Source organism: Elephantulus edwardii, unplaced genomic scaffold (assembly GCF_000299155.1).
Source record: "Elephantulus edwardii isolate Elephantulus edwardi_28Jun2011 unplaced genomic scaffold, EleEdw1.0 scaffold00034, whole genome shotgun sequence".
Taxonomy (NCBI): Eukaryota; Metazoa; Chordata; class Mammalia; order Macroscelidea; family Macroscelididae; genus Elephantulus; species Elephantulus edwardii.
This window is the reverse complement of record NW_006399784.1, coordinates 1,076,459-1,090,448: the sequence shown is the minus strand read 5'-3', so window position 1 is coordinate 1,090,448 and position 13,990 is coordinate 1,076,459. Positions and strand designations below refer to the sequence as shown.

General features: G+C 36.4%; 1 pseudogene; it reads left to right on the top strand.

The window, feature by feature from the left end:
* Positions 1-13,990, top strand: part of LOC102846075 — a 148,297-nt pseudogene that overhangs the window by 53,451 nt on the left and 80,856 nt on the right.

The window sequence follows — 13,990 nt, the reverse complement described above, 5'->3', positions numbered from 1 at the left end:
TAATCTATCCAGTTTTTCCTTTTAAAAAATGCTCCCATTGAGGTAGAAAGGTGATTGGTTTTCATTGTCCCCCAAATATTGTATGTAAACCAGAAGCCCCATCATTAAGATTCTGTCTGCTGCCTGTGGGTTTATCATCAGGGTATATTCACAGGTGCATGGAGCAGCCACAGTTCCTGAAAGGAACTAGAGACAAGAGTGTAGATGTTCAGAGGGCTGACTAGGGCTGCTAGCTAGTTTCAGCTACTTAGTAGCTACTCAAGACAGACCCATTATTTATAGGCAAAATGATCATAAAAATTAATTTAGGATTTTTATCCTAGATGGCATTAAAATATTTTTAAATCTTTTCAAAACAGGGGTTTGCTATAGATAACAACATGAAAACAAATAGTGTGATGCATTTGAAAGTGTTTTAAATAAAAATATAACATTATAAAAAACAACAAAAAAAAATAAATCAAACTGCAATTGGATTGGGCAAATTTGCTCTCAAAGACCTCTTTAAAGTGTTAAAAAGCAAGATGACTGCAGTAGGTACATAGCATTAGGTCAAGACCAACTCATAGCTGACCTTCCAGTGGAATTTTAGAAGTTAATTGAATGAGAGGAGATTGTCCATCTTGCTCCTGCAAAAGAATTTTAGAAGTTAATTGAATGAGAGGAGATTGTCCATCTTGCTCCTGCAAAAGAGCAGGGATGTCAGTTTAAATACAAAAATGAACCTGACTCTAACTAAGGTATTTTCAGTTCTTTAATATGCATGTGAAAGATGGACAACGAATAAAGAAGATAGAAGAAGAATTGCCAACTTCAGATTGTGTTGCTGGCAAAGAATATTGAATATACTATGCACTGTCAAAAGAGCCATTACATCCGTCTGTCCTAGAACAAATGCAATCTGGGTGCTCAAGGATGGTGAGACAGCTTTACATATGTTGGACATGTGTCAGAAGGGTCCAGTTCTTAGAAAAGTAAATCATTCTTAAAAAAAATTAGAGAGTTGACAAGGGGGAGGAATACTCTAAATGAGATGGATTAACACAGTGACTGCAACAACATATTTAGAAACAATAAATATTGTGAGGACATTGTGAGGTGTAGGATTCTATAGGATATCTATTTGTTGTTTATAGGGTTACCATGGCATTCATTGGAGAGTACATGAAAAATCTTAAAGTGATTTGCTTTCATTATAGTATTTCCTAAAGTGGATATTTCTTCTAGTTTCAAAACACTCAGCAGTTTTTCCCCTTATATGATAACTTTGCTAAAAGAGGTTGTGGTGTTTCTTACATAATTGATTTCATAGCATACTTCCATGACCTAGATATTGCTTTTGTCCCCCAAAAGTAATTTATAAGGAATTAAGATTAAATGGATTTACCATTTTAAATGTATTTCTGATCATCATACAAAGCCAGGCCCTTTCATGCTTGATTACTCTTAGTCAATTGATTGTAAATAATTAACATGCTTACTCACTGCCTCCTGCCATCAAGTCAATTTTGCCATACAGTGACTCTATAGGATAGAATACAGCTATATATCAGATTTTCATGACTACAAATCTTAATAGAAGTGGACTATCACATAGTGTCTTACCTTTGCAGTGGTTGGTGACTTTCAGCGACTTTTTGCTTACTAGTCAAATATTTCAAATACTGTGTCACCAGTATTTAATTACTATACTAGTCTTAAAACCATCATCTACATAAAAGAAATTGTTCTAGCTATCCTTAATGCACGTTCTTATTCATGTAGTCCAGCTTTTTAAATTATTTGCTTTGCATACAGATTGAATGTTGTCATTATATGCTGTTGAGTTGCCTGTGACTCATAGCGACCCTATGTACAACCTCTGAAACCTGCCCTGTGCTGAGACAGTCTCGCTGATTTCTACACACCTACCCTGATTATCTTACTTATTGTATCAATTCATCTCATCCAGAATCTTCCTCTTCAGAACTTTCCCTCCACCTTTCTGAGCCATATATCCTTCTCCAAAGATTGATCTCTCCTGGCAATATGGCCAAAGTATGTGAGACAGAACTTCAAAACCCCATCTTCCAAGGAGAAACTAGGTTTCACCTCTCCAAGACAAACCTATTTTTTTTCCTCGGCAGCCCATGGTATGTTCTAGACTCTTCTCCAGCACCATGACTCAGATCTACCAGCTGCTACAAGAGAGAAAGATGGACAATCTCCTTCACTGTGACTTACAGCCACTGAAAACCCTCTGGAAGATAAGCTATGAGTTGGCTTTAACTTAAAAGGCAGTAAGTTAAAATTCATTCTAGCAACTATTACAAATTGAATAGGTTTGATAAAAGATTCAGCCCTAGTGTACACCTTTCATATACTTGAAACCTTGCTGTATATGGACAACAGCTTCTTGGATAAGTGCTCAGGGATTTTCATTCTTCCCAGTGTAAGTCATAATTTGCAATGATTCACAAATAACTTGGCATAGTCAATAAAGCACAAGTAGATATTCTTCTATTATTCTCTGCTTTCAACCAGCATCCATAAGCAATGATATCCCTTGTGCTTCTTCTGAATCCAGCTTGAATGTATAGCAGTTCTTTGTCAATGTATTGCCCCAGTCATTTTTAAGTAATCTTCATCAAGATTTTAGTCTCACATGATATTAGGGATGTTGTTGTTGTTGTTGATTGTTGTTGAATAGACCATGACCCATAGCAACTCTATGAACAAAAGACCTGATGCCTTTCCATAACTATTATCATTTCTCCAAGTTCATAGATGTTTTCAGAGGCATGTGGTTTTGGAAGTGGATTCTATTGTGTCACTCTTGAGAGATATGAGTTATTGTTGTTAGGTACAGGTGAATGACGTATGACCTTATGAATCAAAGATGTGAACTCTGTCCTATCCTGTGCCATCTTCACAATCTCTGACACAATTGAGTCAATTACTACAATACTGTGTCAATCCACCTGGTTTAGGGTCTTCCTTTCCTTCTCCATCCCTCCACCTTTCCAAGCACTGCCTTTCTCCAAAGAATAGCCTCTCCAAACCTTTCCAAAGAAAGGAAGTTTTGCCATTCTTCAACTTCTCTAAAATATATATGTTTGTTCTTTTGGCAGTCGAAGAGATAATTCAATGTTCTCCTCCAACATTAAAACTCAAAGGCACAAATTTTTCTCTGTTATCGTTATTCATCATCCAGCTCTCAGAAGCATAGCAAGTAATTGAAAAGACCACAGACTAAATCAGGTGTACCTTAGTCCTCAAACAAATATGCTTGCTTCTTAGTAATTTAGAGAGGTATCTGACTGCAGACTTTCCCAGTGAAATATGTCTCCTGATCTCCTGACTACTGGTACCAAATGTATTGATTTTAGATCCAGGTAAAATGAATATCCAAGTAAAGCATCATATAATTCATGAATAGAGCAAAAAGCAATTGCAAAGACAGAGGAAAAAGTAAAAACCAAAATCAATGATAGAAGAGACCTTGAAAATTGCACTACAGCATTGAGGAAAAAAAAAAAACAAAACAAATGGAAGAGATGTTGAAGCAAAAGAGCTGAAGAGAAAATTTCAAGGAACAGCTAGAGAAGACAAAGCAAAGTATTTTATCAGAATATGCAGAGACATAGATTGGAGAATAAAAAGGGAAGAATTGATCAGCATTTCTCAAGCTGAAAGAACTGAACAACAAATTCAAATCTTGAGGTGAAATACTCAGAGATGCTATGAGCAAAATCTTGAATGATCCAGGAAGCATCAAAAGAAGGTGGAAAGAATACACAGAATTACTGTACCCAAACAAACTGGTTAACTCTGGAATTCTTTAGGAAATACCATATGATCAAGCAATTAAGGAAGGATGAAGTTCAAGCTGCAATGTAGGCACTAGTTAAAAACAAGGCTCCAGGAGTCAATGGGATACCAATTGACATGTTTCAAATAACAGATGCAGTCCTGGATATGTTCACCAATCTGTGCCAGGAAATTTGGAGAATAGCTGCCTGGCTAACAGATTGGAAGAGATTCATATTTGTTCCAATTCCCAAGAAAGGTGATCTAACAGAATATAGAAATTCTCAAACAATATCATTAATATTATAGGAAGCAAATACTGCTGAAGATACTTCAAAGACATCTACAACAGTACATAGACATAGAACAAAATTAAAATCAACTGGATTCAGAAGAGGTCATGTTGTTGTTATGTGCCATAGAGTCGTTTGTACTCATAGAAGCCCTAGGTTCAACACCTCTGAACCTAGCTCTATCCAACTTCATTGTCTCTGACGTATCTGTCTCAATTACCCCAATCACTGTGTCAATGCATTTCATCCAGGGCCATCCTCTCTGTGCTGTCCCTCCACCCTCCCAAGGATGACATCCCTCTCCCAGGACTGGTCCCTCCTGGCAACATGTCCAAAGTATGTGAGACAGAGCTTCAAAACTCTTTACTCCAAGAAGTATCCTAGTTTAATCCTCTCCAGGATAGACATGTTTGTTCTCTTAGCAGTCCAAAGTATATTCAGTACTCTTCTCTAGCATGACAACTCAAAGGCACTAATTCTTCTATCATCCTTAGTCATTGTACAACTCTCTGCAGAAGGTCAAGGACTGCAGCCTTCAATAGATTGAAGCTCAACATCAAGAAAACAAAAATTCTCACCCGTGGATTGGCAGCATCATGATAGAAGGAGAAGAGATTGATATTGTTAATAACTTCCATTTATTTGACTCCACAATCAATTCTCTTGGTACCAGTGACCAGTAAATCAACTGATGAGTTACACTGGGAAAATCTGTAGTCAAAGTCTATAGTACTAGTGTACTGAAGAGCAATAACATCAGTCTAGAGACTAAGTTGCACTGAATCCAGGCCATGATCTTCACAATTACTTACTAAGAAGAGTCCATAACACCAGATATATTATTGCTGGTGTTAGATAGATACTGGCTGAGAGAAGAAAATACCAGAAGAACGTCTATTCATGCTTTGACTTTGCAAAGGCATTTGATTATGTGGATCATAACACGTTATGGCTAACATTGAGAAGAATGGAAATCCCAGAACACTTAATTGTGCTCCTGTGAAACCTACACCTTGGCCTAGGCTGTTTTATGAACAGAACAAGGGAACACCACATGGTTTAATATTAACAAAACTGTGTGTCAGGCTTGTATACTTTCTCCATATCTATTCAAGCTGTGTGTTAAGCAAATTACTATAGAGGCTATATGTCCTATATGAAGAAAATGTGGATTAAAATTAGAGGAAAACTCATCAATAATCTTTGTTGTGTGGATGATGCAACCTTGCTGAAAGTGAAGATGACTTGAAATACTTGCTGCATATGAACAAACACAGCACAATGTGATATAGATTGCATCTCAAAGTCAAGAAAACCAAAATTTTCATCATTGGATGCATAAGCAACATCATAATAGATAGAGAAAAGATTATTTCATCTTATAGGGCTATAGGTACAAGTATGGATTTCTTCTAGACATTTGACCATGTCTTTCAAATTTTCTTGGCACACACCAGTGAGCATGTCCATTGCTCACTAAATAATGCTTGTTAAAACATAATTGGTATACTATTATTTGTTATGACCTGAAGTTAACAAAAATAAAAACAAGTCTACTTTGGACTTTATATTTTTTCCCTCTTAAAGAAAGATATTATTTATTTACACCATCCATTTACTTTTATACAATTATTCATATAAATTGTTTGATTGAAGTATATTTTCCCCTACTAGTTTATTTACAAAATTCAAATACAAATTTGAACAAATTGTTTCAATTTCCCTCATCCCCCCCCATCAAATTGTACAGCTTGGTGATTAATCTGCTCTCCCCCTGCACATCCACATCCCTCTGCTTCCACCCTCTCCTATCTCTCTTGGATCCTTATACTCATTCTACAATAATGGTTTTAAACAATATTTATCGTTGTGGGACTCTACAATCTCTCCCAAGTTAGGTAATAATTTTAAAAAATCATTGCTCCTGTGTGCTGTATAGTATTCCATTGTGTGAACCATACTTTCTCAATCCATTCATTTGTGGTTGAACATTGGGTTGCTTCCATGTTCTTGCAATGGTGAATAATGCTGCTATGTACATTGATGTACAAATCTCAGTTTGTGCCTCAGTTCTCATATTCTCAGTGTATATTCCAAGTATTGGAATAGCTGGGCCATATGGAAATTTTATCTTCAGCTTTTTTGAGGAAGCGCCAAACTGCCTTCCAGAATGGTTATACCATTTTACAATTTCACCAAAAATGTATACGAGTTCCTTTCTCGCCACATCCTCTCCAAATTTACTACTTGATGACCTGTTAAACTTTGCCACAATTCCTGGAGTGAGATGGAACCTTATTGTGGTTTTGATTTGCTTCTCTCTTATTGTCAGTGATTCGTAACATTTTTTCATGTGCCTGTTTGCCATTGAAATATCTTCCTCTGTGAAAATTCTTTCCACGTTTTTTGCCCATTTTGTAATTGGGTTATCAGTCTTTTTCTTGTAGAGGCCCAGGAGTATTCTGTAAAATTTTGTTGTTATAAGACTCTTGTCTGAGATAGTAATGCCAAATATTTGTTCCCAGTCTGTAGGGTTGTTTTGGGTTTGTTTGGGGTTTTTTTTCACCCTGTTGGAAAAAGTTTTTGATATGCACAGGGATTTAATCTTTAGAAAATCTCATGCATCCATTTTATCCTCTTCAGATTGTGCATATTTGATTGTATGTGACAGTCTCTTTATACCTTGAACTAGCACATCTAAGCTTGATCCTAGTTTGTCTTTCATTAACGTTATCATTTTGGGCTTTACTCCCAGGTTTCTGATCCATCTTGAATTGATTTTTGTGTATGGTGTGAGATGTGGATCCTGTACCTACAAGACACAATAAAGGACCTAAAAAATGTAAAAATGTATCCTGTTCATACACAGGAAGACTTAATATGGTGAAAATGACAATCCTATCAAAAGCGATCTACAAAAGCAATGATGTTCAATGCAATCCCAATCCAGATACCAAATTCATTTTTCAAGGAGTTTGAAAGATAAATTATCAAATTTATTTGGAGAGGCAAGAGACTCTGAATAAGCAAAACACTTCAGAGAAACAAAAATGAGGTCAGAGAACTCCCTGACCTCCAAACCTACTACACAGTAATAGTAACCAAAACAGCATGGTACTGGTACATGACAGGTACATAGACTAATGGAAAAGAATTGAGAATCCAGAAATAGACCCAGCTATCTGTGGTCAACTGATATTTAACAAGGAAATCAAAGCTATCAAATGGGAAAATGATAACCACTTAAACAAATGGTACTGGTAAAACTGGATTTCCACCTGCAGAAAGCTGAAACAGGGTCTTAATTTGGACTTTAAATGCAATCTAGACCTACCCTTCATGAATTAACAACAAACCAAAACTCAAAAATACTTTTGAAGCATTAAACACTAATTATTCAAGAAAAGATGAGTTGTGGATGTCAAGGATATCATCCATCAAGAAAGCAAAAAATTATCACAAAGATAGAGAAGAAAATAAAGACCAAACTGAATTTCAGAGGAGACGGAAAATTTCACTAAAATGTATAGAAGCCAAAAATAGGGGAAGAAATGCTGACATAACGAGATGAACAGAATATTTCAAAAGGCAGCTTGAGAGAATACAACAAGTTAAAATAACAAGACGTGCAAAGAGCTAGAGTTAGAAAATAAAAAGCAAAGAACTTACTTGGGAATTTCTCAAGCTGAAAAAAACTGAAAACAACAAAACTCAATCTAGAAGGAGATTATATGACAAACAAGAGTGGCAAAGGTTTACTTTTATTAACAAGTACAAAAGAACAGTTACTATGGTTAACATTGTTATTGTTGATTGCTGTTGAGTAGAACAGGACTCATAGTGACCCTATGAACAAATGACCCGAAGCCTTTCTATAACAATTGTTTCTCAAAGTTCATAGAGTTTCCAGAGACATGTTATTTAGGAAGGGTAGGGCTATGCAAATAAGTAACATAAAACACTAGTGTGGGAATTGGTCATTATTGCCATCTTGCCAAGCTATAGTTAGGCAAATTCAGAAGTAAAGTGGGGAACCTCATTGTCTTTAACAAAGAAAAACCTTGTTTTTCAATGCAGTGTAGTATTCCATTGTCTGCAAAGAGTTGGAAACAACCTAAGTGCCCATCAACAAACAAATGGATAGAGAAGCTGTGGTATATTCACACAATGAAATACTATGCTGCATTGAAAAACAAGGAACTCATGCAATTTTATTCAAAATAAAATTCATGACCCTGGAGGACATGATGCTGAGTGAAATATCTCAGTCACAAAAGGACAAATATTGCATGGTGCCACTGTTGTAGAATGGGACTGACATCAAGATTGGGATGAGACTGAGAAAAATTATGCAAAAATTATGTATACTGCATTGGAACATATGAGGGAGAGAACACAGTATTTTTATTAAAGAATACTATCTTGAGTGCTCCAAATTGAATTGTAACTTGTTACTTCCCTAATAAGCTCCATAACCCTGAATGTTGTCTGTGAGTTGTAAGTTGCAATTACAACAAATTATCAAATCCAGTAATTAAGAAATAGGAGTAGTAGGAGAGATGAATGATGTTAGAATGATGTTAGGAAGGTGTGATAGTGGGGGCATGTCTGACTTCATCAGAATTGTCTGCTGTTGATGAGGCTTCATTCCACTTGGAAGGTCAGTCAATCTCATCCCCATACCAGCTCCATTTTTCTTATAATACTTGATTGGAAACTCATCAAAAGTAGGAATCTTACCTACTCTTATTGCCAGTGATGTCAGTATATGTGAGAAGTGATGTCAGGTAAGAATTTGTAAATGTATGCTAACTGTGTGTGAGGTACTCATACTTTCTTCCATTTGCATTTATCCAGCTCATCAGCAGCTGTTTGCTAATGATGATTTGAAAAGATGCATCAATGTATACAATAAGTGATGCATTTCATGTTTGGTGAATAACTGCTCTGAGTTTTAAATGCTAAAGTACAGCATAAAAATAGCATGTGATAAAGCTGTCCATCTGGAATTAGAGTCTTGTGCATCACAAAGTGAGAAGACATGAAATCCTGAAGAGGACTCAAATTGGAGAGACCAGTGAAGTGTTTTGCCAACAGGAAAGGCAGATGATTGCTTTTCTCAAACTGTGCCATGTTTCCAAGTATAGGATTCCAGCTGTTGTGTGAGATTTATGCTCATTTCTTAAGTATAAATGCATCATGCATCATTTTTTAAATTACTCAGATTAGCTGGGTAGGTGTAGGTGAGGTGCTGAGGTCTGAATGTAATCAAAATGAGCTACTGTGATAAAGTCAAAGGAAAATATTTTTGTACTCAATAGGGAAAAAGTATGTTTATGTGAAAAAAATAAGATTTTATCACTGCAAAAAATCTAATTAGCATTAAAATCTCTTTAGTTTGCCAGGACTTAGAATCTTCCAATTATAGAGAAAGGGATTTTGTACAAGAAATAGATCCGTATCAATTTTTTTCCGAACTCTTAATTACCTTTCTATTTTATACCCTCATATTCAGGGCATTCTGTTGGGCAGTTTTATGCTCTGTAAACACACTTGCTCTCTTCTCCCGCAAATCTCTGAAAAGCTTTCAATTTCCTGAATTTGGTTGTCAGAATTCCTGGCCAGATTTTCAAATCCCCTATCAACATCTTCTGCCTTCCCTAATACAGCTCATTCTTATATGAATTTTCCATCCAATTTTCTCTGTCAAGTACTTCTAAGATTTTTCACAAAATGTTCCAAAAAAAAAAAGCAGTCCCTGTTCTGCCTGTCATATTTGGAAATAATTTTTATCTCTTAGTAGACACCTTTTCTGAATATTTTAACTTAGTTTCCAAATCAAATGTTACCTACTTCAACTGAATATCTACCAATGGTAATCTGAGTGTTTTTACAAAATATATTTAATGTCTGAACACATGTACACAAGATAGAGCAGGGTTTAGGGATGTTGTACATAGGGTTGCTGTGAGTTGCAAGCGACTCGACGGTACTTAACAACAACACATGTACATAAACACATGCATTTTATTCATCAGTAAATGATTGCTAAATTAAATACAAATTTTCAGTCTCTTTTGTCTTAGTTTCCTTGTAGTACTACAATGGAAATATCAAAAATTGGTGACCTTAAGGAACAAAATTTACTTTGTCATAGTTAAGAGAATTGAAGCCCACATTCAGAAATTTTCTCTAGGTGGAAGACTCTCCTTGTCTATATTACTTACAACAAAATACCATCATCAGATCAATTCCAACTCATAGTAACCCCCATTGGGTTTCTAGACTGTAAAGCCTAAAGGAGAATGCACATCTTTCCCCTATGAAGGGATTGATGGACTTGAACTGTTAAACTACTGGTGAGTGGTATAACAAGCTATGCAGCTTCAACAGACTCAAACTTACTACTATCAGGTTAATTCAAGGCTATAGTGTGGCCTTTCTCAGAGTTTCTGAAGCTTTAAATATTTAAAAGGAGGAGATTACTGTATTTTTCCTGTGGAAGACAGAAACTCGACTTTGTTATTAGCAGAGCAACATTCTACAAACTACTAGTACACCTTTAAATCAGCTTAGTAGCTAACACTCTTTGTTTTCAATTGGTGTCTGTCTTCCCTTTGTATGTCTTTGTTTTTATATCTAGTCTCCTCTTTTTATAACTCAGAATTGATTAGATTTACAATACAATCTACAATGATATGGCCTCATTGGCATAACAAGAAATTCCTATTAGCAAATGAGATTATAGCCATAGGTATAGAGCATAGTTTCCATATTTGTTGTTGGTGGTGTAGTTGTTAGGTTCCATTGAGTTCACTAAGACTCATAGTGACCCTATGGACAACTGATCTGAAACCTGTCTATACAGTGCCATCTTCACAACCTCTGACATGTTCAAGACTATGATTGGGTCTACATACCTGGTTGAGGGTCTTCCTCTCTTTCACTGGTTCTCCACCTTTCCAAGCATAATAACCCTTTCCAAGAAACAATCTCTCCTAACAACATGCCCAAAGTATGTGAGACGAAGCTCCATCATCTTTGCCTCCAAGGAGCATTGTGACTGCACCTTCTCCATATCTGTTCTTTTTAGTCCATGGAATATTCAGTACTTTTCAACCAACAACACAGTTCACAGGCTTCTTCTGTCATTCTTAGTCATGGTCCAGCTCTCAGAAGACTTGAAAGTGCCTGAATCAGGTATACTTTAGTCCTCCAACTGATGTCATTACCCCTCAATAATTTGGAAAGTTCTCTGACTGAAAACATTTCCCAGTGAAATATGTCTCCTGATCTCCTGACAGTTGGAAAGAAATTTACTGATTGTGGATCAAGTAAGATGAAGTCATTGACAGTCTAATCCTTTCTCTGTCCAACATGATGTTCCCTATTACTCCAGTGGCAAGGATTTCTGTTTTTTTTGACACTGGGACACACAAATAAATCTAAACATTTAAGCAATTCTGATATTGTGCTTAGTAGGTGCCCTTGAATCAAAAACAGCTCATAGTGACCCTATGAACAACCAATTTAAACATTACTCTATTTTGTGCCATTCTCATCATCTCTGACTTGAGCCCATAACTGTAGTCAGCTTCAACCATCTTGGTGAAGATTTTCCCCTTTCTGTATACAACCATGCTTTGCTTATATAATGACATCTAGAATAATACTACACACCAAGAAAGACTGTTAGTAGTTATGTTGTTGTTGCGTAGTATAGAGTAAGAAATGACCCACAGCTGAACCTCTAGTGACTTTTCATGAACAGGAGATGATGCAGAAGATGACTGCTCAACTCTCAACCACAGAGCATCTGTGGGATTGGAACTGCATATTGTTAAGCAGTTATTTAATCTATATGCAGAACAAGACATCTGAGAGGCTGGACGCTATGAGGAGAAATGTGGCATCAGGATTGAAGGAAGACTCATCAACAATCTGCACTGTGTGGATAACATAGCCCTGCTTTCTGAAACCAAGGAGGACCTGAAGCACTTGCTGAAGAGGTACAAGGACAGCACCCTTCAATATGAATTGAAGCTCAAAATCAAGAAAGCAAAGATTCTCACCTCTGGGCCAATTAGAATCTTCATGATGGATGGTGGAGAAATTGAAATTGTTAACAGCTTCAGTTTGTTTGGCTCTATTATCAACACTCTTGGTACCAGCAACTAGGAAATCAACAGACAGATTACATTGGGAAAGTCAAGGACCAAGATACTGAAGAGAAATTATGTCTGTCTGGAGAGTAAGGTGCACCTAATCTAGGTATTGTCTTTGCAATTACTTGATATGTATCAGAAAGCTGGGCAATGACTAGGGATGATAGAAAGATATTTGATGCCTTTGAGCTGTGGTGATGAAGAAAAGTATTGAATATACCACGGACTGCTAGGAAAACAAATAGGTGAAACCAGGGTGATACTTGGAGCTAAGAATTCTGAAGCCTCATCTGATGTACTTTGGACATGTTGCAAGGAAGGGCCAGTCCTTGGAAAAGGACATGATGCATAGGAGAGTGGAGGGACAGCATAAGAGCGGAAGACCCTGGAGGAGATGGATTGATTCAGTGACCGGGGTATTAAGGGTAGGTGTATCAGAGACAATAAGGTTTGCACAGAATAGGAGAACATGTAGGGTTGATGTACATAGGGTCGCTATGAGTCTCAAGCAACTTGGTGCCACATGACAACAACCACCACCACTACATCACCAGACAGAAATGAAACTAGAAATAGAAAGACCAAATTTGATATATTCAATGAGTTACTCATTAAAAATATTGAATTATTCATTGAAAATATCTTTCATAAAAGATACAATCAGCAACTTTACACATGAACTTTACCTGAGAGGCTGCACAGGAACCAGATTGGCTGTATCTGTGGAAGGAATCATTGGAGAAGCTCAAAATCAGCATTCAAAATTAAACCGGGGTGGACTGTGGGTCAGACCATCAATTACTCGTGTGTAAGTTCAAACTGAGTCAAAGAAAATGAAAATAAAACCATGAGAAATAAAATTTAATCTGAAACTTATTCCATCTGAATTTCAAAATCATCTTAAGAATAGGCTTGAAATATTGACCATCAATGATAAAAGACCAGATGAATTATGTGATATTTTGAATATTATCCATAAAGAAGGTAAAAGGTCATTATAAAGACAGAGGAGAAAGAAAAATAACTAACATGGATATTCGAAGAGACTAAAAATTGTACTAGAGTACCAAGAAGCCAAAACAAAGGGAAAACATGCCAAAGTAAAAGAGTTGAACAGAAGGGCAGCTTAAGAAGACAAAGCAAAGTTGTAAAATGGGATGAGCAGAGAGCTGGTATTGGAGAATAAAATGAGAAGTTGGTCTGCATTTCTCAAGCTGAGAGAACTGAAAAACAAATTTAAGCCTTGAGTCGCAATATTAAAAATAGATATGGGCAAATCATGGAAAGAAGATGAAGGGAATACACAGAATCACTGCAACAAATAGAATTCAATGACACTGAAAAATTTCAGGAAATGTCATATGAGCAGAAGCCAATGGTCATGAAGGAGAAAGTGAAAGCTTCATAGAAGGCATTGGCAAAATAAAGTCCCAGGAATTAATGGGATAGCAATTGACATCTCTAAGTTAAGAAATGCAGCCAGCCCTGGATGTGTTCACCAGTCTTTGTCAGGAAGTTGGGAGGACAGTTGTCTGGACAAAAGATTGGAAGAAGTACATATTTGATACCATTTCAAAAAAGGTGATCCAACAGACTATGGAAACTATCGAACAATATCATTAGTATCACATGCAAGCAAAATACTGCTGAAGACCATTTTAAAATGACTAGAAAAGTACACAAATAGGAAAATGCCAGAAGTTCAAGCAGGATTCAGAAAAGACCACGACACCAGGGATATCA